At 31.6% G+C, this 7,264-nt stretch overlaps 1 pseudogene; it reads right to left on the bottom strand.

Moving 5' to 3' along the window:
• Positions 1-1,212: 1,212 nt before the first annotated feature.
• Positions 1,213-5,743, bottom strand: LOC149530336 (cellulose synthase-like protein H1; annotated as a pseudogene).
• Positions 5,744-7,264: the final 1,521 nt, after the last annotated feature.

The raw sequence follows: 7,264 nt of genomic DNA, 5'->3' as shown, positions 1-7,264 counted from the left end.
ATCTACCATATAGACACGCTTGATTTGTGCCTTCTATTTCCATGGAGATTCTACAGGTCAGCAATTTGATAGAGTTTTGTGATTCTTCATGCTTCAGTGATTCTCTTATGATCTCTTTGTTCCTTCTTCTGGAACATTCTTTGCTATCTCTTTTTGGAGTAGGGTTTTTCCCATGTGGTTTTCTCTATTTCTCCTCTTTATAGAGATTTTTTTGTGATTGGGTACCTGATCAGGCCTTGTTGTCGGGACCCAATTTTCTTACTTTCATAGCTATGCTAGGTTAGCTTACCTCCTAAGCTTCGCTTAAGGGGGGGTGTCAGAGTAATTATTTGTTTGCACTTATTAGTTAAATCACTTTGATTTAATCAATTAAGTTTCCTATTACTCTAGTTTGCTTAAGCTATCTTGTAGGTACATATAATTAATATTTTATTTATTATATTGTGCAACCCTAGCTTTTTTAGGCTTTAGGTTACCCTTTTTGGGTTTTGATCTCCTTTATAAGGATTGATCTCTTTTTAAATTATGAAGATCTGTTGAATAATATTTTCTTTGTCTAAGTTTTTCAGATCAAACCCTTGCCTCTTCTTTTCTTTTTCTTCTCTCTGATAAGTTTTCTACATGCAAGTTTTCTTAGGCTTCGTGGATTTGTTGTGTGCTTTTGCTCAAATCCTACATTTACCATCTCTCTTTGAGAAGTCACCTCCCTATAATTGAATAGGAAAAGGAAGATGGTTGGTTAGTTATAAAAAAAAATCCTTAAAAGCTATATGATATTACTTCATAATTAACAAAATACTCAAAAAAAATAACTTATTATCTCAAATTTACATTTTAAAATGTTGACAATTTTATATATTGAAAGTAGAAAAATATTTTAGCATGGATACAAAAAAAGAAGAGAATTTATTTATATTTGAAAATGAAAAATCATGTCAAGCATATCAAGAAATGCCTACAAGAGACCTACACAAGTAACATAGAAAACAATATTGCATGTCTACTATATAGAAAGGAACTGTAGAAATGGTCACAAGGGGGGAAGTGACAATCAATTGTAATTACCACAAAAAACATACTTATCAAGTACCTAGAACCTCTCTAACTTAAATTTTATTTATAAAATCATTCTGTGATAGAAGAATATTTCTAGAAGATTCATACAATTTAAATAAGTGAGATTGGCAGATAGGAAAAACACCCTTCACTGAATTAAGCCAGTGTAGCATATATGAAAATAGCCAAAACAGAAGATTTCATGATAACACTCCAAGGAATTCCTCTCTTTCCCTTTCTAACCAATCCTTTCACAAATGGCCAAAGATTTATGACTACCCAAACACTACAAAAATACTCTACAAATAACCTCTCTTTGATCTCATCGACACTGCCCATAATTGAAATAGAGATGATGAAAAATATAGAGGAATTAAATGTAAACTCACCCTTGTCACCATTCTCTTCTTCCTTTGACCCCTTTGGAGTCACAATAAATACTGTCATGAACAATCCCAACAACTTCACTGCAATATCAAACAATGCAACAAACCATGAAGATGTACACATAATGAGCCACATGAACTGGTTATTCCACCACTCTCTCGCAAAACACCCAAGAAGAATATACTACACAAGGTGATATCCATAGACAAAAAGGAAGAGTGCTAGTGCAATTAGGAAAGAAACCTCTGTAATTTTCATTAGCAATAAAGCTAGTGTTAAAAAAATGAAAATTATGGTATGCAAATCTATAAATAAACATGAGTACATCTTTTTGATATAGTTTAAAGAACACATTTTAAGATTTGACTTGTGCAAGTGGTTCATTGCCCATCTTTATGATATAATTTAAGCAGTGCATTCTATGATTTAACTTGTTTGGGTGGTTCATCTAAAATTACATAGACTCATTTACTAGTATGATTAAAGATGCACCAACTCAATGAATCAAATGGGCAGCTTAAAAATTGCACACTAAGATCTAATCATTAAATAGTCAAAATTGACTTCCTTTTTCAAAACTTATCTTGTCCTTAAGATTATTTGAATCAAAACACAAGAAAATATTGTTCACGCCACAACCATATGATGAGACCAATGGTTATTAGGTTAATAGTGTGTTTCAAATCAAACAGATAAGATGATATTAATATAAAATGAAATTTAACTAACCTTGGGGAGGAATGATTTATGATATAGCAAACTCAAGGTAGGAAGTAAGGCATAGCAAATAACTGGTACTAACCAAATAGTCCGTAGGTAGAAATAAGCATAAAGCATCCTCTACCTCAGGCTAATGCCTCTTCTGAGTCCAATGAAAGGACAAAGTTTTCTTACAAATATTTCAAGCAATCCTCTTGCCCATCTATTCTGTTGAACAAGGGTATTTGGACCAGTTGTTGTTTCACATCCCATGAAAATTAGTTCCTTTGGTTGGACACTAATGGAATGCCAACATAGACTATGAATCTTCATTCCTATCATAATATCATCAACTATAGATCCATACATCCATCCAACTTACAACCAGTCAAAAGTGGGTTAGCATCTATGCTATAGAATATTTTTGTGGGTTGCATCAAATATCTAATATATAAGGTGATATGTAAATTTTTGTGTTTGGATTTGATTGTGTATGTTTTTTAGGATCAATGTTTCGAATCACGCTTCATGATCCATCATTAGGATGAGAGAATGCATTGAAAAGTGAAATACATAGACCAAACCCAACCAAAGGGAAATAAAAAGAAAATGAGGATTGGTCTACATATTTCACTTTTCCATTATTGCTTTCTCTTATCTTGATGATGGATTGCAGAGTGTGATCCAAAAAATTGATGCTAAAAAAATCATAATCAAAATCCAAATACAAAATTTACATTTCAAATGGATAATGGGCATCTAATAAGATTAATATAAGATGATGGGAAATCTTTTAGTAGGAATTATTTTTAAGAAAAAAAATAGGGTTATGCATCTTCTACCACTTTTCCCTAAGCAATTTTGGTTTCATAGTTGCAACTATCAACCTTCAAAGCTTCCTCTATAACCAAGGAAGAAAGGGTATGGCTATTGCATGGAATGTCACTTAGTATAGCCCGAGTTGCTTCAAATAGGGCATGGGATTCTCTGAATGCTTTCCTCAATGCCTCAAACAAAAAAGATCATGCAAATTCTAGAATCTTTTCTTAGGCAACATCATACATGCTATTGATTGAATATTTAAAGGGTTTATAAAACAAATTTTATAAGCCTTTTATGAATCACTATTCCAACCACATGTCAACATGACTATTCCTCATGTTTCATTTTCTATAAATAGATTTTATCTAATAAAAGATAATAATGCATTATCAGGCAAAGCTTCTTTTTAAAAAATAAATTAAAATAGAATCGAGTTCAATAAAATCTTAGTAAATAAAAGAAAGTCAAAAAGAGGAATCCTTATCATAACTTCCTCAAACATCTACTAGACACTATATTTGTCGTGCACCTAAAAAAAATTGGTGTACAACTATAAAAGTAACTTCTAGAAAACTTGCTTCTAATAGGATTGAAATTATAATTTATTGTTTTTTAATTAGGTCTGAGGAGTTTTCCAAAGGATTCCCATAGTTTTACAATGATGTTAGTACACAACAAACAATCAATAACAAAAAAAAATCAGCAAAGTTATCAAGAGTATATCTAAATATATAATAAAAATTAAACATTTGTTGTTAATATACAATAGTATTATGAACATTAAGATATTAAAAGACATTTAGTAATATATATCATTATTTCATGTGAAATATTTGGATTTGGTAAAAAAACATGCCATATATTGAACTTCAATCTCTAAACCAATTTAAGGCCAAAGATTTTCTATTACCTTGTCTTTGCCTTTCACTTCCTTTTCTGTGGTATTGATCAACCTCAGATGGCACCCTATACAAGCCTTTTCTTCTATGAAAGCATCTAGTTCCTCCATAAAGAGGGCCTTGGAGTGCATTTGATCCCTTCCCAATAGTCTATATACACTCAACATCTTCCATTGTTACATCTATAATCATGTAATAACTTGACCAAAAATGCTATAGAGCTCTTGAATAATCAATCCAAAAAATATATTAAATTGTTTCTTACTTCTGTGAGTATTTTCAACTTGTTTCCAAAGGGATCATCCTTGAGACTTCCATGGAACACTTGAGGGAATTGAACAAAACAGCATTCTTTCTCTGATTTACATTCAAGGAAAAAACACATAGCATGTTGTATAGCTCTATAATCATTGTCATGCATATCACTATCCAGATTTAGTGTGAAAGGAGAATTTGTCATCAACATTGAGGCTCTTTCCTAAAAATCCAACACCACAAGGGATCATTAAAAATCATGTTAATAAATAGTATATATTTTCAATACCATTAAAACCTATCATAGTTGACAGTACAATATTATATATTTCATGTTATTCTTCATAGTTGACATTACTATTAAAATTTCCAAACAATTATTCAAAAACTTTTTCAATCACAATTTATACTAGAAACTTTGTAAATAATTTCTAGAAAGATAAATAACAAAAATCTACTAACCATGACATTCATGGCACTAGCCTTATAATGATGGTTGACCTTGGGGTGTTTCTCTCTAAAAACATATATCAAGTGGCGTAGAGCATCATCTTTCTTGTCATGAACCATTTTATTTTCATGAATGCCTTATACATATAAAGAATTAATAGTGTGAGATATTCATCCTCTAGAGAAGCTCTTACTATCTTGATTTAAGTTTATACTACAAAAATATAATAAAAACTAATTTTAAATTCATACTCTCCCTATTGCCTATACTATACTTTTATGGTTTCTAACATCCAATATTTTATACACAAAACCATCAACACTATGATGAGAAGTAAAATCAAGTGGAACTTGTTTTTCTTCTAGTTTTTTGCTTATCCTTTTATTGAAACCTTCATACTCATCCTACAAAATATCATTTAACAATGTTAAGGAGGCATGATGATTTAATAACACAAGAACTGTTGATTTCTATATTTTAATCACATCATCATCACCTTCATATTTTTCCATTCTCAGAAAAAATCAAGATCAGATGACTCATTTTCTTTGAAGAAATACATAAAGGGTGTCTTGTTCTTTATTTTGAACTTTCTGTAGAATGGTACCTATTTTTTGGAAAAGCTCAAAGTTTCTACAAGAGAGTAGAAAGTGATGGGAGATGCACCATCATCTGAGATATAACAAGAAATTTTTTCTATTGGATAATCAAGTGCAAGGACAAAAAGAACTATATTAGTAGCTATCAATGCGGGCTCCTTGAATGGATATGTTGTAGTGATGATAACATCCATAGTAGGAAGCTTGGAAATAGATTCTCCACTATATCTACAAGATAAAAACTTAACACGACACCCAAGTTTTTGTAGTGTTTCAAAGAGGAATAAACATATAAGACCTTCACTCATATAGAAATAAACATATAAGACCTCCACTTTTTATTTTAATAAAATAAATGTGTAAATGAACAACACTTATTTCTACCTCTCTGCAAGCCTCTCTAGGTATGTATTATACCAAACAAACTTCTTTGCCATGTTGTGATAGAGAATCCACATGAAAGAAAACCAAAGCTCACATGCAAAAGTTATCATCCCAAAATTATAGGAAAATGTAGAAAAAAGTTTGGCTCTCACAATTGTGAGGAAAGGGAAGGAGATAATCAATGATCTCATAATTCACATAGAACAATGAGGAAGATGAAAAAAAAATTAGAATGAAATTGAAGTTTAGAGACAAATCAAGATAATTCCTTGAGTGATGGCAAGATGAATCAATCCTCCCTCGTGCTCAAATTCTACCCCATGAAGAAGAGGACCAAGGAAGAAAAGGGACATGCTTTGTGAGATCAAAAGATAAAAACATGCCTTCAGTTCACTGCAAAAAACAAGTCAATCTTGTTGTAGGAGGAATAAAATGATTAAATAAAATGTTTTTATTGGCTTAAATAGGTCAATTCAACCTTCATAGGGACACACATCATCAAGGTATTCATTTCCTATATTAAGCACACATGAATTTATTTTAACATTAAATAAGATGTTTTAACTCTATTAATTAATAGTGATTTCTCTTGTTAGCGGAGATTCCTCTTCATCTAAGGCGACATCCTCCTCCCAAAATTGTAGTGAACTCATCCTAAAAGAGTAATAATCTATCATAAGATGAAGTTAAATATCTAAAGGGCAGGGCGGGGGGGGATTTTTTAGGAAGGGCCAATTTAGACAACAAAAAGCCATTGGAATTCTTTAGAATAATTGGGAAGGGGATGAATAAGTTATCCAAGGTCTAGATGTACAAATAAAAATTTTCACATCTAGTGAACCATATCTATAAAACATATTCATCATGCATACATCCATTAAATCATACAATCACTTAAACTTTGTAGGATACTATCAAATCAACTTTGTAGAAATGTAAGAATGAAACATAACAGATTCAATAATACATTTGACACAATGATTTTATGTAGAAACCCAATTTGGATAAAACCACCAGTAACATGCTACTCTCACTCTTCTTAAGTGATGTTCTATGAAAGGCCAACCCTATTAAAGGTTACAATGCACACTATTAAATGTGACTTGGTTAGAGGATTTCAATCACCCAATTAGGAGTGAGCCTTGTTAGAGGACTATAGATCATTCACTTGGAATGTCACCCAGTTAAAGGAGTTACAAATGGTTGTTAGGTCAACCTTAATCCAAAGGATTTACCCTAGACTAGTATAATGATTAGAAAGTAACAATAGGGCTTGATCTGATAACAACTTACAACATACTTGCAAATTACAAATCTCTATTTTAGTCCTCCATTTTGCTTGGTTTTCACACACTTTGACTCAGATAGCTTGTTCACCCTTCAATCATCCATACCCTTAAGCCTTTTTTCTTTGCATTCCAATAGTAGTCTCTTCTATTCAAACTCTAAATGAAGAAATACCTTAGATTCCTTGTCTTCCTTAGGTTCTCCCACATGACAACCCTTGCTTCTAACTAGCAATCTCTATAAATAGAAAATTAAGATCTTTTGTCATTCATCCTCTATTACCTATCTTAGGGTTAGGTGGGATTAGGTATGATTCAATGAATCTACCCATCTTTTCATTTTAGTCCCTTCTAGAAACTTCTCCTTCAATCCTCTTTGAATTCACCTCAAAATGTTTTACCATGAATTTTGTGCTACTAACTCAT

Source organism: Cupressus sempervirens, chromosome 11 (assembly GCF_028749045.1).
Source record: "Cupressus sempervirens isolate cs-2001-9-10 chromosome 11, ASM2874904v1, whole genome shotgun sequence".
Classification (NCBI taxonomy): Eukaryota; Viridiplantae; Streptophyta; class Pinopsida; order Cupressales; family Cupressaceae; genus Cupressus; species Cupressus sempervirens.
Note: the sequence above shows the minus strand (reverse complement) of the source record. Positions and strands in the feature narration are given on the sequence as shown.